Raw genomic sequence first — 27,939 nt, forward strand, 5'->3', positions numbered from 1 at the left:
TTGATTCTTTTAGGACAGTAATTATTGCTTTTCTGTTTCTGTGCATGAGGATATCATTTCTAAGTGATGTTCTTACTTGGGCCCTAATAGTTTGGTGGTGAGGGATTGGTTTTTTTTGTTTTGATTTGTTTTTTGATACTTTAGACAATATCATTGATTCATTGATAGGGAGTGTATCCTTGGCTTGGTTTGTGGAGCACATCGGTTTTTTAATGATGATCTTAGCTCACATGTACTTCACTATACCAGATAGGTGCATTAATCAGTCAGGCTACATATTGTGATGGCCTGTGATAAGACTGACTTAATTCCATTGAGACTGATGTTTTGTTCAATGAATATAGAAAGGGGAGACTGGCTTTGTAGGTAGTATCTTGTGTCATAACCTTCACATTGTTTTAGTCTGGCAATTTATTCATAAGTTAACCATATGAGTTAAGTACTGAATAGCATCTTTAATTTTGAACTTTGTTTCTCTGTTTGTCATTGGGGTTAGGGAACTTTTACTAGCTTTTTAAATAACAAAGTTGTGGCTCAGAATGCAGATGGACTTCACGCCTTGAATAGAGGTGGGAGCACGTAATGGCTATAATGAATGTCAAAATGCTTCTATGAACAGGAATTCCTTTTAGTATTGTTTAACTTCAAATACAAGGATCAAAACCATATTTTAATCCAGGTTTTAAACCAATTACTGCTGGTTTGCAGAGCATGTACTGGTGAGCTAATAGAATTGAACTTCACATAGTCCTGGATTCTGATTCTTGTGTCTTTAAATATCCAGGCTCTTCATTGAAATGAAGAGCCTAGGAAGGGGGTCGACAATAACTTTTGAACAGAGACCCCTTCACAAATTTCTGAAGGTGGGGAGGGGAGGTCTCGGCTGGAAGGGGCAGGACCAGGATACTTCCTGTACTCCTCCGCCCACAGACCCTGATTGTCCTGGGGGTGGGGTAGCACATGAAGTCTTTGCCCCCATCCCCCGGCATCTAGAGAGAAGCCCCAGCTGTTTTGAACAGCTGGTGATTCCCTCTAGGTGCCACATGCCCCTGGCAGCAGGAGGAGACTTTGCACACTCCCCTGTCCCCAGGTCTCATTGGCCAGGGAGCGAGAGAGTGGCACAGCGGCCACAAGCCAGATCAACCAGCTCGGCAGGCTGGATCCGACCCGCAGAGTCTCTCTTGCCCACCCCTGGCCTAGTAGCTATTAAATTTTATGAAAATAAGGCAAATTAGTTGCTTTCAATAGGGGGGACTGCTACATGAACAAGTAGAGGAAACTGACCCCTACTGTGGATCCTGAGTGGAGCTGCCAATTAGAGAGGAATGTCCAGGAAGAAAGGGTAGTCAGTTGACCAGTGGTGGGAAAGGAGATAAGGCTACAATCCAGCAAAATGATTAAAATAGCAAGTAATCCCATTAATTTCACTGGAGCAACTCAGGTTTAAAATTAAAAACATACTTGTTGGATTGTGGTCCAAGTGACAAAAAATGTCTTCGGGGTGTTGTGTGAGCTGAAGTGAGATGCGTGTGCATACATGCCTGCACCATTTTCTAAACTTATTTAATGGGCTTAAAGATTTTTCTGTATAGTTTTAGCTTGATGAATCACAAACCTGACACACAGAAAATTTGTCAGTTTTCTTGTGGTTCAGACAATCACTCCAAGAAAACTTTATATATGTATTTTTCATGAAGATGGAAATGACATCTGGTGGGAATGCTTAGTGGGGAACACGCATTTAGAGCAGTGGTTCTCAAACATCATTATCCGTGACTCCCTTCTGACAACAAAAATTCTTACATGATGCCAACATGGGGCACTGAAGCCTGAGCCTGCTTGAACCCCACAGCCCTGGATGGGGGAGTCTGATCTCCATTGGGGACAAAGCTGACACCCAAGGGCTTCAGACCCAAGCAGGGAGGTATGTAACCTGAGCCATTCCACTCAGGCTACGTCTAGACTGCAGACTTCTTTCAGAAGAAGCTTTTCCAGAAAAGATCAGAAAAAAACTTCTTGCGAAAGAGAGCGTCCACACTGGTCAAGCGCATTGAAAAAGTGATGCGCTTTTTCGAAAGAGAGCTTTCAGACTGATGGAATGCTCTCTCGCATATAAGGCCACCCGGTCCCAGTTCAGGCAGGGCATTAGGTCACCAGTTGCTTCTGAGTGCTGGGGCCGGAGCCTCGCTGAGACATGTGCTTAAAGGGACCCCTTTGGACAGCTGTTTCTCTGCTTCTGCTGCACGTTTGCCTACCTCTTCAAGAGGCAGCAAAGCTCTTGCAGTGCGTGCTCTGGTTGCCCAGCTTTTTTGGATGCCACAGCTTTTGTCTTTGTGCCATGGAGCCGGAGCTGCCTCTGGGCATGCAATGGCCCCACATGACCAGGCTGCAGTTTCTACAACACTTTATGCAGGCTGCCTTCCTAGTCCTGCACGAGCTCAACTCAGAGCTTATTTTTGTGTCCCTCTCCCTGTGTGTGGGAGCAAGACCCTTGCAGCTGCAACCCACAGTGGAGAGGTGTTTCTGGAGGCTGGACATCTGTTCCAGTGGGATGTCCAGCAGTGGCTCCAAAACTCCCGCATGCAGAAGGCCACCTTTTTGGAGCTGTGTGCCTGGCTTGCTCCTGCCTTCCAACGACACAACATACACCCCCCTCCCCCCCCCCAGCCTGCCATTCCTCTGGAGCAGGTCACCGTCGCCCTCTGGAAGCTCTCCACACCAGACAGTTACCAGTCAGTGGGCAACCAGTTCGGCACGGGGAAGTCCACCATCAGGGCCCTCCTGATGGAGGTAAAGCACTCTCAGGCTGCAGTCCCTGCATGTGGGGGAGGAGGGTGTCCTGGGAAAGGGGGATTGGGAGGGGTTGGGGGTGGAACGGGAAGCCCCATCCCCAGTGGATTGTGCCATCCCACCCTCACACAGCCCTGCTGCAGGGGGAGCGGCCTCAGAGGGAAGTGTCTCCTGGGGTGTTTGAGGGAGGGGAGGGGAGCAGGCACCTCCCAAGAGCTCAGACACTCCCTCTCCCTCTCTGTTTTGTGTGTTTCTCTCCTGCAGGTTGAGGGCCATCAACTCCATCCTCCTGCAAAGGGTCATCTGCCTGAGACCTGGATCCCATCATGGCTGGATTTGCTGCACTGGGGTTCCTAAACTACAGTGGAGTGATTGATGGGACCTACACCCCGATCTGCACATGATCCGGGAGGCCCTGAGGAAGAATTTCTCTCAAGGACCCCAGTAACACTCCCCAGGGCCTCCTTTCCAAGAGCCTCTGGCTTGCTCCACTATCCCTTCCATCAAGTGGCCCAGTATATCAACCACAAGGGCTACTTCTCAATGGTGCTGAAAGCCCTGGTTGACCACCATGGACACTTTTGTCAGTTGATCAGGCAGGGCGCACAATGCCTGCATCTTCAGAAACGCCAGCCTCTCTGGGAAGCTGTAGGTGGGCACATTCTTCCCCCACCATGACTTTGAGGTTGGAGATGTGTATGCCACTGTGCATCGTGGGGGCACAGCCTACCCCCGATGCTGTGGCTTATGCAGCTGTACACCGGCCACCTGGACCCCAGCAGGGACCAATTTAACCCCCACCTCAGCCAGGCAAGGACTCAGGTGGAGTGCGCCTTCGGCCACCTCAAGGTGTGGTTCAGGTGCCTGGACGTGGGGGAGCACAACATCCCCAAGGTGGTCACGGCATGTTTTCTCCTCCACAACATTGTGGAGAGGAAGAGGGAGACTTTCATCCTGGGGTGGGGGCAGACTCTTTGAGCAGCAGTGGACAGCTGTCATCCGCCAGGCCCATCAGGCCAGGGTGCGCATCCGGGAGGCCCTGAGGGAGAATTTCTCTCAAGGACCCCAGTAACACTCCCAGGGCCTCCCCTCCAAGGGTCTCTGGCTTGCTCCACTATCCCTTGCACACCACAACCCCTCCCTTGGCCCATTTCCTGACCTCAGAATAAACACACCTGTTTGGATTTGAATACAACAAACTTGTATTCAACTTTTTTTTAAAAACGGAGTTCATAACCTGAGGGGCATGGGAGGCAGCTGGATGTGCCACCTCAGGTGCCAGGGACCTCATCAGACTTGGGGTTGGATGGGCCCTGGGACCACAGGAGAGAGTGCTAGAGTGAGATCAGAGATGGAAAGGGGAGGTGGCAGCATTGGCATCACTTGAGGGGTAGGGGGGACAGGGAATGGGCATAGCGGGGGTGGGGCAGGAGGATGGTAGGGAGGAGCAGTGAGAGCAACCGGGTGTGCCATTGTGCTATCACACCACTGCATGAGCTGGTCCCATGCGCGATTCTGCCACTCTGCGTCCTCCTGGATCTTCTGCGCCAGGGTCTGCTGCACGTTGTGCACGACACTGACATGCTGCTGCATTGAGTCTTCGTGGACCCTGGTGTGCTTTCGATATTTCAAAATAACACAATTCCAGTGTGGACATGAGGTTTTCAGAAAAATAGTTTTCCGAAAAAGCTCTGTAGTGTAGACATATCCTCAGAGCTGATGCTCTGAGACGTTGGCTTTGGTCCTGGACAGTGGGACTTGGGTGTCAGTTCCAGGCCCCGGCAAATTTAAGACAGCCCTTGTAACCCCATTAAAACTGGATTGTGACTCACTTTGGGGTCCCGACCCCTGGTTTGAATGTCAGTAGTTTAGAGATTGCTTATGTGACTATTTGGATTTTTGCCAAACTTTCAAAACCACATCGCCTCCATCCGGGCATCTAAAGTGTCCAGCTCTTTAAAGCTACACCATGCCGGGCCACAGATAAGCTGCTGCTAGGTGCTGAGTAGTTGTGGAATCCTGGCCTTAACTGGGGTTGCTGATCACTCAGGGAAAATCTTGCATTTAATTTTTTTAAATAGATAATTTTGGTATGGTCTCCCACTGTATTCTTTCCAGCAAGCTAAGGAAGTATATTTTGGATGAACAGACTATAGAGTGGATGGAAAACTGGCTATATTGTCAGGCTCAATGAGTACTGATCAATGGCTCCATGTCTAGTTGGCAGCCAGGATCAAGCAGTGTGCCCCAGGGGTGAGTCCCGGGGTTGGTTATATTCATCATCTTCATTCATGATCTAGATGATGGGATGGATTGCACCCTCAGCAAGTTTGTGGATGACACCAAGCTGAGGGCAGAGCTAGATATGCCTGAGGGTAGGGATATGGTCAAGAGTGACTTAGACAAATTGGAGCATTGGGCCAAAAGAAATCTGAGATTCAAGAGGGACAAACACAAAGTCCTGTATTTATGATGGAAGAATCCCATGGCACTGCTACAGGCAGGAGTCTGCCTGGCTAAGCTGATATTCTGTGGAGAAGGACTTGCAGATTGTTGAACAGTAAGGTGTTTGTGGCTTGTTTTTGCCCCCTCACTCCATTCTCCTCCCCATACCTCACACCCCCACCAACTCATCCCTTCTGAATCTTTACTGGCTCCCAGCAGAGCTGGTTATTGTTTTACTGTCAAATCAGATAATTTAACCAAAGCTTGCCATGCAAGTTTGAGAAGGAATTTATATCAATAGTAAAAAGGTTACACTGAGCACATAGCTCCTATGTTAGACATAGCAACACATGATAAACTAGACATTCCTTTGAGCAAGCCTCTCTTTCACAAAGATACACAGACAGTTTGCATGGGAAGGTGTTTACCAATGTGGGGAGGGGCTTCATGTAACAGTGAAGGTTAACCAATGAACCCAGGCTCATCAATAAACTGTTTAAACTATCACATCCCTACTCCTAGGTAGTGGTAGTGTTTTTAGCCCTCACGTGAATTGTCAATACAAGAAAGGTTCCTGCTGGAGTATCACAAAGAGAGGTTTCTTTCCCATTCTGGGCATCCCCTTTCACTGTAATTCAATTTACACTTAAATTTTATGCATGTTCATTGAGGTGCTCACCCTCTTTCATTGGTCTGTGTCCTCTGAAAATTTAAGGGACCCCAATTTTCTATAGGGTGGGTAAGTTCCCCTTATTCTTGTGAGCATTTGATGCACAACCTGTATTCTGTAATTAAGATACATGTGTGAGACAAATGCACCTTTGCAGTATTTTTTTATCTAATATTAACCTGGGTAACTGCACAATATTATTACTTTGTACCTCTTTTCTCATAATCTTGGGGGTCTGGTTGTTTTCTTGTCACTTTTGTCATTTCTTGTCTTTGGGGTCTAAAATAGCTAAGCCAAAGTCTTTGTGGGGTTTAACCTACAGGTTCTTGTATTTCAGCTTGTCTTGCTCATGTCTTGTACCTCATTCAGTATTTAGAGGAACTATCTTATACTTTTATTATCCTACAAATTAACTCATATACATACAATGAATATATATGACATAATCATTAACATCACATAATAAATGAATAATGAATTAATACCTGGCTTACTGAAACTTTGGCATTAGCCCATTTTTCATAGGTGCAAACCAGTGGGTAAGTAGGACTATTTCAGTGTACAATGCTTACAGACAAGCATAAATATATCATGACTCAAAACCAGTGGCTAATATACATTTTCCACCCAACTAACTTACAGCCAGCAACTCTTCGGTGGTTGTTCAGAGTCTTTGTTTTATTGTGGGATAGGGGGAGGTCTGCTCAGTCATTCTTAACCAGGCTTGACATTTCTTCGGTTAACTGCCTACACTGGCAACATTGCAGGACTGATAATCTGCATTGACTATCTTGAATCTACAAAGTATCAAAGTGTCTGATAGCAATCACATGGCTACCAGAGTATTGAATGGATTTATATCACAGGCTGAAGAAGCGTTTCCTAGGCTTGTCAGTCCTAATGCCAGAGGATTAGAATTTACAATATTGGACTAATCAGGTCTAGAGAGAGTTCAGCATTACCCCTGTTTGTCCTGTGCCCATGCAGCATGCTAATTTAATTTTTAGAAGTCTTATGGTATATATAATCAATTTTAGTTTACAGGGCAAACTTCAAGAAATCAGCTGTTCCTGATAGTACAGGGAGACTCTACTATTTTTCATTTAAAATTACTGAGAATATTATTTTTGCTCACCAAAAGTGCAGAGTTCCCACTGCTTGCACTGAAAAATAGGATGAGCAACTGTAGCCCTTATCTGAAACAAGCCAAATTTAAATGGTATAATTGTGAGGTTAGATGTCCAGCTTTAGGCACCTGAGTTTGGAAATGATGGTTTGAAGGGTCTATGTGGAATATGACAATTTGTATTTGCCACTGGAATAGTCAGCGACTATTAATTGTTTGCTTAGGATGCCATTCTGAAGCCTTCAGAATTCAAGATCTGTCCAGTCCAGCAACAAGGTGAAGAAACTCACACCAAGCAACTCAGCTCAGCACTGGGCTCAGTAAACAACTCGGTAGGCTACCCTATCTCATCACCTTTGGAGTCACTACTAGTAATCCTAGTACAGGCAGTCCCCGGGTTACGTCAGTCTGACTTAAGTCGGACCCCTAGATATGAACGGGGGGCCACCGCTAGTGTGGGGTGCCTCCCCCACTGTCGCCGCCTCCAGCGGCGCAGGGGGCGCTTCCCCCCAGCAGACCAGGGAGACACGGAGCTAGCGCCCCCCCCCCCCCCCCAGCAGACCAGGGAGACGTGGAGCGGCTTTTTTCGCCGCGGAGGACGCGGGCGGCGGGACCGCCAAGAAGCACCATGGTCCCGCCGCCCGCGTCCTCCGCAGTGAGAAAAGCCGCTCCGCGTCTCCCTGGTCTGCTGGGGGGGGCACAGTTAGTGCGCCACCCTCCCAGCAGACCAGGCTTTTCTCGCTGACGCCTGGGGTAGAGCAGCTGGGGGGCTGCCGGGTTGGTCCCCGCAGCGCCGAGGTGCAGCGCTGCGGGGACCTACCCGGCAGCGCCCCAGCTGCTCTGTCCCAGGTGTTCAGATTCAGCCTCTGTCGAAACTGATCAGCGGCTGATTCCAGGAAGCCCGGGGCAGAGCAGCTCTGCCTCAGGCTTCCTGTAGTCAGCCGCTGGTCAGTTTCAGCAGCGGCTGACTTGGGAACACCTGGGGCAGAGCAGCTGGGGTGCTGCCGGGTTGGTCCAGTAGCGCCGAGGAGCGGCGCTGCAGGTCCAACCCAGCAGCACCCCTGCTGCTCTGCCCCAGGCGTGTCCGATTCAGCCGCTGCTGGTCAGTTTCAACAGCGGCTGAATCTGGACACCAGTTCTGACTTGCATACAAATTCAACTTAAGAACAAACCTACAGTCCCTATCTTGTACATAACCCGGGGACTGCCTGTAAATCATTTCTAGAACTCCCTCCTATATAATAAATCAGTCACAGATGTGCATCACTTTTAAGTGCCTGGGAGAACGTTAACCACTAGATGTCACTACAGACTCAGGAATGAAGGAAATCATCCATGTCAGACAAGGGAGAGCTTAACAATGTTTAACTTTCTTTATTGGGGCCACAGGCTGGAGATTTCCCTTGAGACTCCTCTTTGGACAAGAATGGTTAGAGTATATGTGTTGTGTGAGACAGGAAGGGTGTCACAAAAGGCCAAATGCACCAGAAAGTCCAAAAGTAAACAAGTTTCTCTGCCCCAAGGTGTCTCCTGAAGCCCCCTCATTCATTTCAAGGCTCTTAGATTACCAACAGCTTCTATATCTTTCTAGGTTTTGGGATTTCTTTGCGCTGGGGGAAGCCAGATGACTGCTGTCTCTTCCTGCTCAAGTGTTTACCCAATGAGCAAACACTAACTGGCAAAATGCACACTCTTCCTGGCTCACTTTGTTGGCAACTATATATTCTTATAAATGTAATGGCATGTCCTAATTAGGGGCCCAAATCCTGCACTCTTGCATGCACTGGTAGTCCTAGTGGATCTATATGTTTACAAATAAATGTTCTTTCATATTAAAATGAAACTTCTGCCTGCACAGAACTTACAAAAGAAATGGTGTGATGTGTCAGGGACAAACCTGCTCTTAAATATCTCCAGAGATGAAGATTCCACAACCTCCCTAGGCAATTTATACCCTAGCAGGAGCTTTTTCCTAATGTCCAGCCTAAATCTCCACTACTGCAATTTAAGCATATTGCTCCTTGTCCTGTCATCAGAGGCCAAGGAGAACAATTCTTCTCCATCCTGCTTGTGTCACCCTTTTAGGTACTTGAAAATTGCTATCATGTCCCTTCTCAGTCTTCTCTTTTCTAAATTAAGCAAACCCAGTTCTTTCAGTCTTCCCTCAGATCTCCTAGACATTTTAAATAATTTTTGTTACTGTTCTCTAGACCCTCTCCCAGGTTCTCCCCATCTTTCTTGAAATGTGGTGCCCAGAACTGGACACAATACTCCAATTTAGGCCTAATCAGTGCAGAGTACACCAGAAGAATGACTTCTTGTGTTGCTCACAACACTTCTGTTAATGCATCCCAGAATCATGTTTGGTTTGGGTTTTTTCCCCCAACAGTGTCATTCTGACTCATAGAGTATGTCTACACTGCATTCCTCTTCCAAGAGAGGAATGCAAATCAGACATCTGAAATAGCATCTGAAGCATGGATTTGAATTTTCCACGCCTCATTTGCATAATCAGACTGCCGCTTTTCTGGAATAGCGTCTTTCGAGACAACACATGCAGTCCCCGTGGGGTTATTTCTAGAGAAAACCCTTTGAAATAATCCTTAAACCTCATTTTTGAGGAGTAAGGATTATTTCGAAGGAAGAGTTTTCTCTCAAAATAACCCCCACGGGGACCACGTTTGTTGTCTTGAAAGACGCTATTCCAGAAAAGCAGCAGTCTGCAATTATGCAAATGAAGCGCGGGAAAGTCAAATCCACACTTCATTTGCAATTTTGGGTGTCTGCATTTGCATTCCTCTCTTGGAAGAGGAATGCAATGTAGAAATACCCATACTGTGGTCCACTATGACCCTTAGATCCCTTTCTGCAGTATGCCTTCCTAGACAGTCACTTCCCATTCTGTATGTGTGAAACTGATTGTTCCTTCCTAAGTGGAGTAGTTTGCATTTGTCCTTATTAAACTTCATCCTATTTACCTCAGATCATTCTCCAGTTTGTCCAGATCTTTTAGAATTTTAGCCCTATCCTCCAAAGCAGTTGCAACCCTTCCCAACTTGGTATCATCTGCAAACTTTATAAGCATATTCTCTATGCCAAAATCTAAATCATTGATGAAGATACTGAGCAGAACTGGTCCTGAAACTGACCCCTGTCGAATCCCAGTTGTTATGTCCCTCCAGCATGACTGTGAACCATTAATAATTATTCTCTGAAAACTGTTATCCATTCAGTTATGCACCCACCTTATCCAAAGGTTATCTAATCATCCCCATGTAGGTTGTATTTTTCTGTTTTATCTATGATGTGAAACAGTATCAAATGCTTTACTAAAGTCTATGTATACCTCGTCTACCACTTCTCTTTTACCCAGAAGACTTGTTAACCTATCAAAAAAAAAACTGAGATTGGTTTAATGAGATTTGTTCTTTTTACAAATCTAGGCTGGCTATTACCTATCACCTATTATCTTCTAGATGACTTCCTTAATTATTTGCTCCATTATCTTTCCTGGCACAGAAGTTAAACTGATTAGTCTGTAGTTTCCCAGGTTGTTCTTATTTCTCTTTTATAGCTGGGCACTATATTTGCCCTTCTCTAGTCTTCTGGAATCTCTCCCAGCTTCCATTACTTTTCAGAGATGTTAGCTAATGGCGCAGATACTTCCTCTATTATCTCCTTGAGTATTAAGGATACATTTCATCAGACCCTGAATTTTAACTTGTTCGTTTCCTATTTCAAATGTCTACACCTAACCCATTTCCAGGAGCATTCACTATGTTAGTCACCACCAACCTTCTTGGTGAAAACCAAAACAAATAATTCATTAAGCCCTCTCCCATTTCCAAGTTTTCTGTTTGTTTCTCCCTCTTTGTTGAGCAATAGGCCTACCTTGTCTTTGGTCTTCCTCTTGCTTCTAATATATTTGTATGCTTTCTTGATATCCTTTCTCTAACTAGATTGAGGTTGTTTTGTGCCTTTGCCTTGCTAATTTTGCCAGACTGCTCTTCATAAGCAAGCCTACTTTATTCTTAAACTAAAAAGCATTACAGAGAAAACGTTACAGTAAAAGCCTACTGCTTTTCAGGTAACAAGATACCATTCTACCTCCCTCATCAACCTAACATGGGTTCAGGAAGGAGCAATCCTTCAACATCCCATCCTTGAGTCTTCTGTCGTGGTCACAAGTTCATCATTGCAACAGCATACAGTAAGCACATTTTATAGGGCCTCAGTAGGGGCCCTGCATGGACCAGGGTCCTGTCCTTTGGTTAGAACAGAAAGAGAGCCCTGACTCAGTTTAAAACAAGACAATTTATCCAAAAGTCTTTTCTTTATCTGTTGGATCTCTTGAGCATCCAGTTTGAGCAAGTATATGTAATATGTGCACTTCTCCAAAGGGGCAGCTTCAAGGCACTGATAAAAAAAAGTACGTTAGCATTATCCTCCCACTAGAAAAGGTGTCTAATTCTGTAATAACACAAATGTAATTGCATTTTGAATACAATGCATTCCCAAATAAGGTGTAGCTTAGTTGGATAAAGTCTATTCACTGTGTTTCAGGAAATTGTCAGCTTCTCACATGCACATTTCAAAAGTTAAGAGATTGTGAACAGATTCAGGATCTGCAGTATGTACATGAATTATGAGGAGAGTGATTTTGGGCTCATTTAGTCTACAGAAGAGACTAATGAGAGGGGATTAGAAGAACTAGAGGACACCAAATGAAGTTAATGGGTAGCAGGTTTAAAACTAATAAAAGAAAGTTCTTCTTCACACAGCGTGTAGTCAACCTGTGGAACTCCTTGCCAGAGGAGGCTATGAAGGCTAGGACTATAATAGAGTTTAAAGAGAAGCTAGATAATTTCATGGAGGTTAGATCCATAAAAGGCAATTAGCCAGGGGATAGAAATGGTGTCTCTGGCCTCTGTTTGTCAGAGGCTGTAGAAGGATGGCAGGAGACAAATCACTTGATCATTGTCTTCGGTCCACCCTCTCTGGGGCACCTGCTGCTGGCCACTATCAGCAGACAGGCTACTGGGCTATATGGACCTTTGGTCTGACCCAGTACGGCCATTCTTATGTTCTTATGATTTGATAGCAGCCTTCAGCTACCTGAAGCGGGGGTTTCCAAAGAGGATGGAGAGAGGCTGTTCTCAGTGGTGGCAAGCGACAGAATGAGGAGCCATGCTCTCAAGTTGCAGTGGGGGAAGTCTAGGTTGGATATAAGGAAAAAATATTTCATTAAGGGGCATGGTGAAGCACCAGGGTGGGTTATCTAGGGAGGTGGTGAATCTCTATCCAGAGAGGTTTTTTAATCCTTGCTTAAAGCCCTGACTGGAATGATTTAGTTGAGATTGGTCCTGCTTTTATCTGGGTGTTGGACTTGATAGCCTCCTGAACCCTATGATTCTATGTAATGAAAAGTAGAAAAGCACCATTTCCCACTCCTAAGACCCAGCTTGAGCTAGTGAGCTCTCTCAGGGCCTGGCGATTTGAAAGACACTGCTACTGCAGCATTGGTGGTGGCAAGAGCCCTGGGCCCTTTAAATCACCACTAGAGCTCCTGGGAGGCACTTGATGGCCAGCTGTGTCTGGCCCTGACCCCCTTCTGCTGGAAGCCTGTTTGCACAAAAACATGCTGCCTGTCTACACTGGCAGGGAGTTCTTGTGCAAGAACACTGATGTTCCAATGTGTGAAATCAGGGCTTCTTGTGCAAGAACTATGATGCTCCCACTCAGGAAAAAGCCCTCTTGTGCAACTGTCCTTGCGCAAGAGGCCAGTGTAGACAGGCAACATGAATTTCTTGCGCAAGAAAGCCTGATGGCTAAAATGGCCACTGGAGCTTTCTTGCGCAAGAGAGCATCTATGCTGGCACGGATGCTTTTGTGCAAAAGCACATCTCTTGCGCAAAAGCACATGCCAGTGTAGACACTCTCTTGCACAAATATTTTAACCCAAAAACTCTTGCGTTAAAAGTATTTGCGCAAAATCTTGTCAGCGTAGACGTAGCCCAAATGTTGCCAGTGAAGCATTCCTCCAGGGAAATTTGTTAATATCATGAAGTATGCCAGTGATGGACCAGGTATGTAATTTCCCCCTATAATCAAATGCTGGTTGTTTGTGTCAGTATAAGAATTCAGAACACTACTGCACTTCTAGTTGCTCCATATTAATGAGCACCTGTTTTAAAGTATTTACAATGATGGATCTCGTGTGGAAACCTCATCTTGCTTGCCATGCCTGTGCGGGCCCCAGGTATGTAAAGATGTTGTTCATGTCCTTTGCTTCATACTGTTATTATTGACTATTACCCAGGTAGCTGCTCCTTGTAGAACTAAGGCTGCAGGGAACAGCTGAGGAATGAGACTGCCCCTCAGCTTCTCTTCAGCTGCCAGACAGCAAGCTGGCAAGAGAAGGGTGCAATGGCCAGAAGAGGGACTTGACAACCCCATGCAAGTGTCCTCTGTGCAGAGGGAGTTGGGCTGAGTGTTCTTTAGTAAGGCTTTAACTGGTCCACAGCAGTGGTGTTTTAATTGGTTTATTATAAATAGGCATGACATTTGAATAAACTAACCGTAATCAGTAGAAAGAGAACACAACATTGGGGTCCTTATCCTGTCACGGATCTTAGGGCAGGTTGTTATAAGCCTAGGGACTTGCTCATATTGACCTGGTGCAGGAATGGAGCTTTAATATGTCCCATAAGGGTGTGTCTCTTATCACCTATAACCCTCATCTAGAAAACAGCTCCATGCAGGTGCAGAGTCCAATTTCTTCAGAAGAGCAATGCCAGTTCATACCAGCTGAAGTCTGGACCCAGAAGTGTTCTTTCAGTGCAGGAAGGGGAGAAAAGGCAGTGCATTTTTGGTGATGTTCAGCAATGGCTAGGCTCTCTCAAACAGATTGCAGTCGAGTGCGTGTTGCTCTTCAGGAGGTGTTGTGCTGGACAGTTCCCCATTGGTATTATCTCTGCAGCAGCAGAACTGATTCTAGTTGTAATATAACTCTCCTACTTACCTGTGATTGCTCTTCCAGCACTCTAAGGACTCCCATATCCTCACTGTGCCAGTCTGTGTGGGAGGTGAGACTTTGCTGATACAGTGGTCTACAAAAAAAAAGTTACTCCACTAATCAATAAAACATGAAATGGAATATCCATGAGCATGCGCTGTATGACAAGCATCAAGGACAGAGTATTAAAGAGCCAAACTTGCAGTTTTGTTTTTGCTTTTTGCTGACTAGTGTTAGCTACAGTGTAATGAAATAAAATGAATGTCCAAGATCACTGAGGCATCTAGGAGCAGGTCTTGAGCTGGTGTCAATCCCCAGAATTTTGAGGAAGTCAATTAGACTCCAATTGGGTAAATGGAGTTTCTCTGCAAGCCTAAATAAGGTAACAGAGGACATGGGAATCTGTGAGTAAATCATTGTGTTTCTCTGTAGCACAACAGTATACAAATGCCCAGGGTAGTGCCTCACTCATCCATGTCTATTCCCAGATGTGAGGTGGGGAGAAGGAAGGAACTGAAAATGCCATTCAGCTAAAGGGTTGGATCCTCAGCTGCTTTAGTCAGTTAATTAAAACAGCACTACACCACATTACAGAAGTGGAGGGTCTGGCCCATTGTTACTCTTTTAAAAGAGTAACATCATTGTCATCCTCAATTCTGCAGATAGATTTTCTTCTGGCATGTTTCCCGGTGACCAGTTATAGTAATCTCCTATGGTTGGATTCTTTGCAAGACATGAGCATGCAATAAAATGAAAATGATGTCCAGGGTCAAATACAACAATGTGTCCATTTTCAGCTTGTGTAAATTGAGCGAAATCAGCTCCTTTGACATGAAGGATGTCACAAGATGAAAACCTGCTCCATTTTCTCTAAAACTGAGAGACTTCTTCCAGCAGGTGGCATATTAAATCTCTATTAGCAGCATCCACCAAGTGCAGTAATAAAATATCCTATGTGTATTTGTATTTCTGCGAACTGCTTGCTTCAGTCACTTCTATTGGGCTGTGTCTAGACAGCTGTCTACACTGGCAGCTTGAATTTATGCAAGAACACTAACGATCTCATGTAAGAAGTCAGTGCTTCTTGCGGAAATACTATGCTGCTTGGCTACGTCTAGACTGGCATGATTTTCCGCAAATGCTTTTAATGGAAAAGTTTTCCATTAAAAGCATTTGCGGAAAAGAGTGTCTAGATTAGATTGGCATGGTCCGTGCCAATCTAGATGCGCTTTTGCACAAAAAAGCCCCGATCGCCATTTTCGCAATTGGGGCTTTTTTGTGCAAAACAAATCTGAGCTATCTACACTGGCCCTTTTGCGCAAAAGTTTTGCGCAAAAGGACTTTTGCCCGAACCGGAGCAGCATAGTATTTCCGCAAGAAGCACTGATTTCTTACAGTAGGAAGTCAGTGTTCTTGCAGAAATTCAAGCGGCCAGTGTAGGCAACTGGCAAGTTTTTCTGCAAAAGCAGTTGCTTTTGCGCAAAAGCATCCGTGCCAATCTAGACGCTCTTTTCCGCAAATGCTTTTAACGGAAAACTTTTCCATTAAAAACATTTGCGGAAAATCATGCCAGTCTAGACGTAGCCTTGGTGTCTGAAAAGTGAGATGCAAGATAAAACCCCCTATTGCTTTAGTAAAGTGAGTTACTGCTGCACATTTCTGCTTTCTATTGTCTGTGTGAGATTGTGTGTGTGACTAAGGTGCAATATGTCCTGTACAGTAGTTATTTCAGTTTAGTGACTTTTCCTCTTGTTCCTGTTAATAATTCTAGGGCAAGGAGTGTTTGTTTAATAATCATTCATTTTATTGCACAGTATGCAGCCCCTAATCCTGACTGGGTACTACTATAATGCATTGTTAATAATACAGAATATCCTAGAATCAAAAGCATATAAACTAATGGACCACAAACTATTTGTGTCCTGCAGTTGTACTCTGCTTCCCTCTTTGTTTTTAATAATGTTGCAGAGCTATGTAATATTTTAATAGTTCCTGATCTGGATCTGTCAAGGTTTGGCTTTCAGACCGAGTTGTGTTGCTCATCTTCTCAGGCTTATTTCACCCTTTATAGAATGCATGCTAGCCTTGGTTCACTCATTCAATCTTTGGGTATTCTTGTCTGAGACTCCTCTTAATGAGCTCTCTTCTTGTGTAGCATCACTATTAATCTCCTAATATGCACTCAGAGACACTGTGTATCAAAGTCATTCTTGGTGTAAAGTGAAGTCAATTTGGCCCTGTGAGTGTTTTACACTGCTTTTTTTTAAAATGGCCCTATAAATAGTGCCAACTTTGACTGCATACATGAAAGATTTTCCAGATAGTGTGGGTAGGCCAGCTAGTTCAGTTCTCTGCACTGAGAACAGACTATTATCTAGGCCATCCCTTACAAATACTTCTTCAACCTGTTCTTAAGAGTCTCCAATGTTAGACATTCCACCACCTCTCTAGGTATTTGTTCCAGTGCTTAACTACACTTATGGTTAGGAACAAAATACAGGACTATGTAGCACTTTAAAGACTAACAAGATGGTTTATTAGATGATGAGCTTTCGTGGGCCAGATTCTCTTCCACTATTTGATCTGAGGAAGTGGGTCTGGCCCACGAAAGCTCATCATCTAATAAACCATCTTGTTAGTCTTTAAAGTGCTACATAGTCCTGTATTTTGTTTCAGCTACACCAGACTAACATAGCTACATTTCTGTCATTATGGTTAGGAAGTTCTTCTTAATGTCTAACCTAAAATCACTCTTGATGCAATTTAAGCCCCTCACTACTTTTTCTGTTCTTAGTGGTTAACAATTTATCACCTTTCCTTTTATAACCTTACTTGAAGACTATTAGCATGTCTTCTCTCAGTTTTCTCATCTCCTCACTAAACCATTTTTTAAAATCTGTTATCCTAGGTGCTCTCCCGCCCTTTTAGTAATTTTTGTTAGTCTCCTCAGGACTTGCTCTACTTTGTCACCTTTTTCCTTAAGTGTGGAGCCCAGAAATGGGGACACTACTCCAGCTGAGGACTTATCAATCCTGAGAAAAGCAGAACAATTATTTCATGTCTCTTGTTTACAACACTCCTGATAAAATATCCCAGAATTATGTTAACTTTTGCAACAGTATTTTGTCAACTCATATTTACTTTATCTAGAAAAATCCAGATTCTTTTCTGCGGTACTCCTTCCTAGGCAATCTGCCACAGTGTATGCACACTCTGTCCCTTGAGGGAAGAGTACTTGGGGTGTGATGTTGCCTAATCAACAGCCAGGTCATCAGCAATCTCCCTTAGTCTATGAAGGCCAACCCTCAGTCTAGGATAGTACAGCCCAAAGCTAAAGTTACTAAGGTAGCCCTTAGTTCAGGGCAGTATGGCCTGACAGCCAGAGTCCATAAGGGCAAGCTCCTTGGTTCAGAGTAAGCACAGCCTAGCGACTAAAATCAATATGGGATGGCCCTTTAACTCAGGACAGAATGGCCTACTGGCCAAAAGTCAATGTAGGATGAAGGGGGCAATCACCCCAGTAGAGGGACTTAGGCTCACCCTACTCCACCAGGTCCCAACCCAAGGCCCCGTGAGTGGCCAAGCATTATACCACTCGCTCAGTGGGGAGTGTGACCGAAACACACCAAGCTCACCTGGGTGGGAGATATCATTACCCCACCCTCCCTGGGTTTCTTCCCACCAGCAGTGGTGCAGTTCTGTTCCAGGTGGTCTCTGGATCCCCAGCTTCTCCTTCAGCTGCCCCTCCCTGGTGCTTCTCTGGTTCTGGTAGCTCATGGTGGTCTCCTGGGTCCTGCCATCTGAGTTTCTGGCCAGTGCAGTTCTGGAGGTCCTTCTTCAGTGGCCAGCCCAGACTGAGCTGTGTTACTGCCTTTTATGCTGCCCCAGCATTTGGAGCATGCCCAGTCTGGGTGAAGGGGCAGGACTTCCTCTGCCCACAGGATTTTAACCCCATCTGATTCAGTGTGGGGTATGCGCACACGGTCATGTCCCATTTTGTATTTGTGCAATTGATTATTTTTTCCTAAGCCCAGTGCTTTTGGATTTGTCCTTATTGAATGTCATCCTTTTTATTTCAGACTATCTCAGCAGATTGTCAAGGACATTGTGAATTCTAATTCTGGCCTCCAAAGTGCTTGCTACCCCACCAAGCTTAGTATCATTTACAAACTTGAAAAGTGTATTTTCAATACTATTATGTAAATAATTTATTAAGCTATTGAATAGACCCCCAAACAGGACAGATTCTTGCGGGACCCACTTGATATGCCCTTTCAGTTAAATTGTGAATCACTGATGACTATTTTTCAGTCAGTTGTGCACACACTTTATAATGGGTTTATCTAAGCTACATTTGTCTAGTTTGTTTGAGGGAGTCATGAGAGGCAGTATTAAAAGTCTTACCAAAGTCAAGGTATATCACATATACTTGCTTCTCCCCCCTCCCATCCACGATGTTAGTTACCCTATCGAAGAAGAATAGATTGGTCTGGTCTGATTTCATTTGTCCTTGACAAATCCTATGTTGATTCTTATTTATTTCCTGATTTTCTTCTAAGGGCTTACAAATGGAGTGTTCGATTACATGTCTCATCTTCCAAGTTATTTAAGTCAATCTGGTCTATAATTTGCAGGAATGTCCTTATTCCTCTTCTCATAAACAGGCACTATATTTATTGTTTTCCAGACTTCTGGGATCTCTTCTGTCTTCCAAGAGTTCTCAAAGATAATCACTATGGTTCAGATATCACTTCAGCCAGTTCCTTAAGTATTCTGGGATGTATTTTATCAGGCTGATTTCTAATTCTATCCTCCAAAGTGCTTCCTATGCCTTCCTGCTTAGTATCATCCACACATTTTAAAAGTGCATTCTCTATACCATTGTGTAAATCATTTATGAAGGTATTGAATAGAACTGGTTCTGCCAATTTGAAGACATCTAACTTGTTGGTATAAAGTATGTCCATTGGAATATGAAAAAACCCACACCCTTGAGTGACACATACTGCACCAATAGATGCACCAGTGTGAACAGTGCTATGTCAGTGGGAGCTGCTCTCTCATTGACATAGCTACCACTGCTTATTGGTGGTGGTTTAATAATGCCAACAGGCAAACTCTCCCATCATACAGTGGCTATATGGAAGATCTTACAGCAGTGCAGCTACATCAATTGTGGCTTGATAAGCTCTCTACAGTTGTGGCTTGGTAAGCTCTCTATGTAGACATGGCCTGAGTAATTTTTAACTTGTTCTTTTCCTATATTAGACTCTGGTCATATCCCATTTACACTGGTGTTCTCTGAGTTGTCTGGTAACTTATAACTTTTTTTGGTGAGAGCTGAAACAAAAAAAAACATTTTAACATTTCAGTTGCCATTTTTACAGCTACTGGATTTTCCCCTTCACTGGGTAATGGGTCTAACCTGTCCTTAATCCTCTTCTTGCTTAACATGTCTTTGTAAAATATTTTCTTGTTACTCTTTTATAACCCTTGCTAATTTCATCTCATTTTTATGCCATGGCCTTTCTAATTTTGTTCTTACCCATTTTTTTTATATTCATCCTTTGTAATTTGACTAAGGGTGGCCTCTTACCATACTTATCTTTCCTGCACATCGGTCTACTTTGCTCTTGAATGTGTTATTTTTAAAATGACCACGCTTTTCCTCCTTAGACTTGCTTTCCATGGGATCTTACCTGTCAGAGTTTGCTAGATTCTCTAGATTCTGAAGTCTGTTGTCTTTATTCTGCTCTTTTTCATTCCCACAATTCCTCAGAATTATTAACACTATCATTTCATGTTCACTTTCACCCCAGCTGCTTTCCACCTTCAGATTCTCAACTAATTCTTCTCTTTTTGTCACAATCAAACTTGCAATAGTGTCTCACCTCGTCACTTTCTCAACCTTCTGTAACAAAAAGTTGCCTCCACTGCTAAGGACTTGTTGGATAATCTGTTCCCTGCTGTATTTATTTTTCCAGTGGATTTTTCTGGATAGTTGAAATCCTGCTGTGTCTTAGGTTTTGGATAATTACATAAAACAAACAATATTTAACCCTTTTGCTTGTTAGTTGTATTTTTTTGTTCCTTTCATTTCCATTCAATGCCCCCTCCTTTTTTTGTTGTGTAATGAAAAAGGGTAAAGGGGAGCACCTAATTTGCCTATTGTATGCATCTCCTGACCAATTTTTTTCAGTTACTATCTGTTAAGGCTTCTCATGTACCTAGTCATATTTGTCATCTGTCACTGAAAGGTGACTGGATACAAACCCACTTGTCAGGGGAGGGTGCACTTGATAAGGGTGCACTTGATATATATATAGAGAGAGAGAGAGAGAAAGAGAGAGAGAGAGAGATAACACTGCTGCTGGTTACCCTGAAAAAAACCCACAGAATTTAAGAACCTGAGTTTAAGACTCTGTTTGCTTCAAGGCAGAAATTCCTGGGCTTTGTGGAGATGATGCCACCAGGGTTCAGATTAACTCACATTTGAGCTAATTCTGTTCACCTGCCTTTTCCAGTCTGGAGTGAGAAGTAGCATGAATGATCCAGGATGGCTGGTATCTGCTATAGACCAGATCAAGTGGGTGAGGCAGATGAGGGTTTCTTCAGACAACTAATAGAAGCTTCCATATCACAGGCCCTGGTTCTTATGGGGGACTTTAATCACCTTGACATCTGTTGGGAGACCAATATAGCAGTACGCAGGCAATCCAGGAAGTTTTTGGAGAATGTTGGGGATAACTTCCTGGTACAAGTGCTGAAGGATCCGACCAGGAGACACAGGCAGCATGACCTGCTGCTCACAAACAGGGAGGAACTAGTAGGAGAAGTAGATGCGGGTGGCAACCTGTGCAGCAGTGATCATGAAATGGTCAATTTCAGGATCCTCACAAAACAAAAACAGGAAAGCAGCAAAATCCAGACCCTGGATTTCAGAAAAACAGACTTTGACTCCCTCAGAGAACTGAGCCTTATTGAACGCACAGTAACAAACCATCTCAACATGCAGTAAAAAAAGCAAATATGGTAGGCGACCAGATGGGCTTACCAGGGAAATCCTTGGCAAGCTTAAACACAAAAAGGAAGCTTACAAGAACTGGAAATTGGACAGATGACTAGGAAGGAGTATAAATATATTGCTCAAGAATGCAGGGGAGTAAGCAGGAAGATAAAAGTGCAATTGGAATTGCAGCTAGCAAGGGCTGTGAAGTGTAACAAGAAGGGTATTTACCGTCATGTTAGCAATAAAAGGATGATCAGAGATGGGATGGGCCCTTGCTAGAAGAGGGAGTTACCAACCTAGTGACAGATGATGTGGGAAAAGCTAAAGTAATCAATGCTTTCTTTGCCTCTGTCTTCCCAGACAAGGTCAGCTCCCAGACTACTGCAGTATGGGAAGGAGGTGGGCAACTCTTGGTAGAGAAAGAACAGCTTAAAAACTATTTAGAAAAGCTAGACATATCCTTTGGGCCGGATCTAATGCATCTGAGGGTGCTGAGGGAGTTGGCAAGTGTCATTGTAGAGCTATTGGCCATTATCTTTGAAAATTTGTGAAGATTGGGAGCGGTCCCAGATGTTTGGAAAAAGGAAAATGTAGTGCCCATCTTTAAAAAAGAAAGAAGGAAAATCCAGGGAACTACAAACCACTCAGTCTTACCTAAGTCCCCAGAAAATCATGAAGGGGATCCTCAAAGAATCAATTCTGAAGCACATTGGAAGAGGGGAATGTGAATCAACATGGTTTCAGCAAGGGTAAATCATGCCTGACTCATCTGATTAGCTTCTATGATGAAGGAACTGGCTCCGTGGACATGGGGAAGTCAGTGGATGTGATATGCCTTGATTTTAGCAAAGCTTTTGATACGGTCTCCCACAATATTCTTGCCAGCAAGTTAAGGGACTATGGATTGGATAAATGGACTGTAAGGTTGATAGAAAGCTGGCTAGATTGTTGGGCCCAATGGGTAGTGATCAACTGCTCGATATCTGGTTGGAGGCCGATTTCAAGTGGAGTGCCCCAAGCGTCAGTTCTAGGGCCAGTTTTATTCAACATCTATATTAATGATCTGGACGAGGGGATGGATTGCACCCTCAGCAAGTTTGTGGATGACACTTAGCTAGGGAGAAGAGGGGATATGTTGGAGGGTAGGGATAAGGTTCAGAGTGACCTTGACAAATTGGAGGATTGGGTGAAAAGAAATCTGATGAGGTTCAACAAGGACAAGTGCAGAGTCTTGCACTTGGAAAGGAAGAATCCTAATCATTGTTACAGGCTGGGGACCGACTGGCTTGGTAGCAGTTCAGCAGAAAAGGACCTGGGTATTATAGTTGATGAAAAGCTGGATATGAGTCAAAAGTGTGCCTTTGTAGCCAAGAAGGCTAATGGAATGTTAGAGTGCATGAGCAGGAGCAATTCCAGCAGATCTACAACAATGATGTTTCCCCTTTCTTCAGCACTGCTGAGGCCACATCTGGAGTATTGCATTTAGTTCTGGGCCCCCTACTACAGAAAAGATGAGAACACATTGGAAAGGGTTCCTCGGAGGGCAACCCAAATGCTTACGGGGCTGGAGCACATGACCTCTGAGGAGAGACTGAGGGTATGTCTACATTGCATTCCTCCTTCGAGAGAGGAATGCAAATGCAGACAAACGAAATTGAAAATGAAGCGTGGATTTGAATTTCCTGTGCTTCATTTGCATAATTGTGGCCGGACGCTTTTCCAAAATACCGTATTTCGAGAAAAAAAATGTGGTCCACATGGAGTTATTTCGAAAAGTAACCCTTCCTTCGAAATAACCCTTAAACCTCATTTTTTAAGGAGTAAGGGTTATTTCAAAGGGTTTATTTTTTAAATAACCCCGATTATTTCTTGAAATATGGTATTTTGGAAAAGCGTCCGGCCATGATTATGCAATGAAGCATGGGAAATTCAAATCCACGCTTCATTTGCACTTTCGTTTGTCTGCATTTGTATTCCTCCTTCGAAGGAGAATGTAGTGTAGAAATACCTTGAGGGATTTTGGCTTATGTAGTTTGCAAAAAAGAAGAGTGAAGGAGGGATTTGTTAGCAGCCTTTAACTTCCTGAAGGGAGGCTCTAAAGAGAATGGAGAGAGGCTGTTCTCAATAGTGAGGGATGGCAGAACAAGAAGCAATGGTTTCAAGTTACAGTGGGGAGGGGGGTCTAGGTTGGATATTAGGAAAAGCTATTTCACTAGGAGGCTGGTGAAGTACTGAAATGGGTTACCTGGGATGGTGGTGGAATCTCCATCCCTGGAGGTTTTTATGTCCGGGCTTGACAAAGCCCTGGCTGGGATGATTTAGTTGGGGTGGGTTCTGCTTTGGGGCTGGGAGCTGGACTTGATGACCTCCTGAGGTGTCTTCCAGCCCAGTCTATGAAGTCTAATCCAGCCTGGCATGACAAGAGCAGGGCTAGCCTCACTGTGATGATACAATTTCAGCTCCCTCTAAGCAACTGCCTGGGCAGCAACAGGCTCCCAAGAGCCTGCCTCTCCCCTATCAATTCCTGAGACTTGGTACAGGCAGCACAAGCCAGTCCAGCTCCTCTTCTGGTAATTAACTGAGCTGTGCCACTGTGCCACGGTCTAGGGGCCGGCGATGCTGTGTACGTGCCTCCAGCCCCATGGGCTTCGAAGGGCTGGTTGTGGTCTGCACCTTGCAGGCTTCTGGGATACGCCTGACCACAGCCGATGCGCAGAGAGTCTGGCTGAGGTCCCAGGCTCGCTTGGCCCCACCCTGTGAGCCCCACAAGTCGAGCTTCCCTTTTCCCCACCCACCTCCGCTGGATCCGCCGCTGTCCTGCGCCTGGCTCGTCCCTTGCCCCTGCCTGCACCCCTCGGTTCGCTTCTGAGGCCAGGCAGCCCCGCCCCTCAGGGGGAGGAATCCGGGCCGTGGCCCCTGATTGGGCAGGCGGGCAGCGGGGCCGCGAGGCGGCGGCGCGGATTGGCTACGGCGTGCAGAGCCCGGCTGAGTGCGGGCCGCTGAGCGAGCAGGGAGCGGGTCTGCGGCTCTGCCGGTTCCGCTCGGCGCCTCGGACGCGGGGAGGGAGCGCCCGTCGCCCGTGGTGAGTGCGGGGGCCTTGAGTCACGGTCGGGGTGCGGGGCGAGGCTGGCTGCGCGAGCCCGGCCGCACATCTCCGCGCCGTGCGCAGCAAGGGGCAGCTGCCGGCCCAGCGCCCTCAGCCCTGCCCCGTCCCTCTGCTGTGGGGAGCCTGCCGGGCACCCCTCAGAGCCGCGCTCCCGCCCCTTCCCGGAGCCCCCCCGCCCTTGTTCTCCGCACAGCGCGGGAGAGACTGTCGGGCTCCATCTCCGGGGCGCCGCTAGGCTGCCCCTGCCTCCATCCTGCCCTCCTCCCCTGCCCCCACCCCTGCCCTCCTCCCCACCCTCCTGCCTCCATCCTGCCCTCCTCTCCTGCCCCCACCCCACCCCTGCCCTCCTCCCCACCCTCCTGCCTCCATCCTGCCCTCCTCCCCTGCCCCCACCCCTGCCCTCCTCCCCACCCTCCTGCCTCCATCCTGCCCTCCTCCCCACCCTCCTGCCTCCATCCTGCCCTCCTCTCCTGCCCCCACCCCTGCCCTCCTGCCTCCACCCCCCCGGGCTCCCCGTCCCTCTGCTTCGCGCCCTGCCACCCTCCCAGCCTTTAACCTGGGCTAGGGGTGAGGGTGGCTCTGGCACATTCCTCCCGCTCAGCAGGGGATGCGGCTCTGGGCTCCCCAAGAGCTGCTGCAGGTGCTGGCAGTAGACTGTTCTCACGAGGGGGCCCTTCTCCCTTGTGTCTGACGTAGGGCAGTGAGTAGTGATGTGGTATCGATTCCCCTGCTGTTCCGCTTGGTCACTGATGGCTGCTGTAGCAGTGACATGTCTGATGAGCTTTGCCAATTCTTGCCAAGGGCTCATGCTCTGAAACAAACATGTGAAACCAACACCCATTCTTTTCTTTTGGAGGAAGATGGATTACTTAAAGGCCTGCTTTCCTCCAGACTAGTTTTTGATTGCATGGCTCCCCTGTCCTCTTTAGAGGACATGAACCGCAGACAAAGAAATTCAACAATCCACTGAAGGATTTCTGAGTAATTCAGTAATGATGATTATGCAGACACAATGCTTGCACACATTGAGCCATGAAACTAAGGAATGGTATATGGTTGTGGAAAGGGGCTGTTTTTCTTCTCTAGTTTGAGGTAAGGCTAGGATCAAAGTACATTGGTCAGGAAGGAGAGTCCCAATGTTGAGATTTTCACAAAGACCATATTAATATGAGGTTTCCTATTTATTACCATTATGGAAGGATCCCTGCACTCTTTCATACCCTGAGGGTACGTCAACACTACAGAGAGGATCGAAGCTGCCACTGTCAATCTTCCAGGGTTAGAATTAGCAGTAGTTAAGACAGCTAATTCAAACTGAGAGGGGCACTCTGGTTGATGCTGGTAGACCTGCTTCCATGAGTTGTTGGGGAAGTCGAAGGAAGAGTGTTCTCTCTCCAACTTTCTGTGGTGTGAACAGCACCAAAAGTTGAGTTAAGCTATTTTGATTTCAGCTAAGCAATTAATGTAGCTGAAGTTGTGTATCTTAATTCAACCTTGCTCCGTAGTGTAGGCCTACCCTTAGAAAGCAGCTTTGTGGTATTGTACATTTCCCCCATTATTGCTCTTCAACAGTCACCAGTGCTCTTTGACTGGTGAATATTTTTCAGTAACTATCTGAGGTTTGACTCCTTTTTTCCCTTTAGGGTAATTATGCAGATTGCAAGAGCAAGGGTATCAATGCTCATCAGTGCTGAAGAGAAATTTGTGGGGAGAGTAATGACAAGACATAGTGTTTATACCCTTTCTTTTATCAGTAGATCCCAAAACATTTTATGAAGGAGATGAACATCATTACCCCCATTTTATATGTGGAAAAACTGAGGCACAGAGTGCTGAAGTAATTTGACCAGTGTTGCCAAGCAGACTAGTGGCAGAGCCAGGAATAAATCCAAAATCTCCTCAGCTCCTGTCTAGTGCTCTGTCCACTAGGTCACACTGCTTCTCCCCAGAGAATTCTGCCTACATCTAAATGGCCTCTCTTGTGCAATAAAATATGCTGCCGTGCCTCATTTGCATACTTAATGAGCCCCCTCCCCCCTTGCACGAGAGCCAGTCTGCCACTTTTTTTCAGGAAGAATGGCTCTTGTGCAAGAGGGTTTTTTTGTGCAAAAAGGAGCCATGTAGATGGCTCCTTTTTGCACAAAAGCCCCTTGCGCAAAAATGGCAGCTAATTAAAGATGCAAATTAGGTGCGACGATATTCACCGATTTGCCTCATTTGCAAAAGAAAGGGAAGTGTATTTTCTTGCGCAAGAAAAGGAAGTGTAGCCGTAGCCTCTGTGTTTTGGAAATTCCATAATCTCGAGTGTCAGTGACACATGCTGCCTTCAGAAAGGTAAAGAAGGAAAAAATAAATCCCAGCTCTGCAGTCTCAGGAAATACAGGTTTGGAGTCAGGATGTAGAATTAGGATGTTTATCCACTTACCTATGAAATAACTGAAATACAGTATCTTTGGTATTTCTTCACTTGCATATCAGTGCTCAGATCCCTCTATCATCCATATTCAGAATCTTTACATATCTTTACATAAGAGGGTAGGATATGCATGCTGGGGCTATGGGCCAAAGTACAAGTTGAGTTTTGAGCCACTTTCCTACCTGCCCACTTTGCAGTGGGTAGGTAGCACAGGTTTGTATATCTGTGCTCTTGTTTAGATAGTTCTCCAGTGCTATTCTTACAATTATCTGTGCCTGTATGTTACAGCCCTCTACCTCCTCTTTTCCCTCTCACCCTTTTGTTCTGGAACCTCCCTCGTGGATTATACAGTTTCTACTCTCCATTTAGCTTTCCCCCTTCCCTGTGGCCTGCTCCAGTTTCTGCAATTCAGGCCCAGCCCTGTGAAACAGCAAGACACCCATCAGCCAAGTTCTCTGGAAGAGTACTCCAGAGTTCTGGCTCGCCATTGGTGGGGGCACAGCAGAATCTTGATTTTGAGAGAAGCATCCAAACTAGAGACCATCTCAAAGAGGCTGGTAGAAGCAGTCATTATTTACATTGGTGTTCAGGGAGGACATCAAGCACCTGAAAACCATCTACTGCAATGCTGAAAATGGAAATAGCAAGTCTGAAAACTCCTTTTCTATGAGAAGTTCAATCAGGTACTTGCCACTTCATAGTACCCATAGGCCTGCACAGTGTATTTCCAAACATAGATAGTCTGATGTGTAGATCAGAGGAAGGGGGAATGGGTACTGCACCAGAGGATACCACTGTGGAGTGGGGGGGGGGGGGCAGAATCCAAGGAATAGATCTAGCAGCAAAATTAGCAGTGAAAGATAAGGGCTCACACAATACACTTCAAACCAGTTCCTAGAGCAGCTCCAGTTGGTGAGGTGCTCCAAACACCAGGATATGCCCCAAAAATCCTAGCACCAGATACCCACATTTTACATTGTTACTGCAATTACAGGTATGTGGGTATACAAGCACAGAGCCTGTGGAGCTGGCTAACATACACCCCTGAGTTCCTGAGCCAAGGCACAGCTACTCAGTGGCAAGATTAGATTTAAAACTGAGGGATTTTGACGTTGGTGCTTTCCAAGGCAGGCAGATTCCATTTCCTTTCCTTTCTTTTTTCAGTTTAAAGTCAAACTGAAGACAACCAAAGGAAACATTGTACAGAAATTTGTTTGAAACAAACAGATTGACTGATCTCATTTACATGTAGTATTGAAGTTAATTGTAAATGTCATTACTGGGCCTGCCAATGGGAGCAAAGGGCGAAACTGTCCCGCGGCCCAGTGATTCAAAGGGAACTGAGGCTATCGGCTGTTGCTA

At 45.5% G+C, this 27,939-nt stretch overlaps 1 protein-coding gene across 2 annotated transcripts in view; it reads left to right on the plus strand.

The window, feature by feature from the left end:
• Window positions 1-23,979: 23,979 nt before the first annotated feature.
• The window catches only part of ABAT (4-aminobutyrate aminotransferase), a 146,750-nt gene continuing 142,790 nt past the window's right edge, over window positions 23,980-27,939 (plus strand). For both annotated transcript variants that reach the window (XM_075899273.2, XM_075899275.2), the window contains exon 1: window positions 23,980-24,137. The gene's annotated coding sequence lies outside the window, so the exon portion shown is untranslated. The remainder of the gene's footprint in view (window positions 24,138-27,939) is intronic.

This window comes from Pelodiscus sinensis, chromosome 15 (assembly GCF_052426305.1).
Source record: "Pelodiscus sinensis isolate ZL-2025 chromosome 15, ASM5242630v1, whole genome shotgun sequence".
NCBI classification, from domain to species: Eukaryota; Metazoa; Chordata; order Testudines; family Trionychidae; genus Pelodiscus; species Pelodiscus sinensis.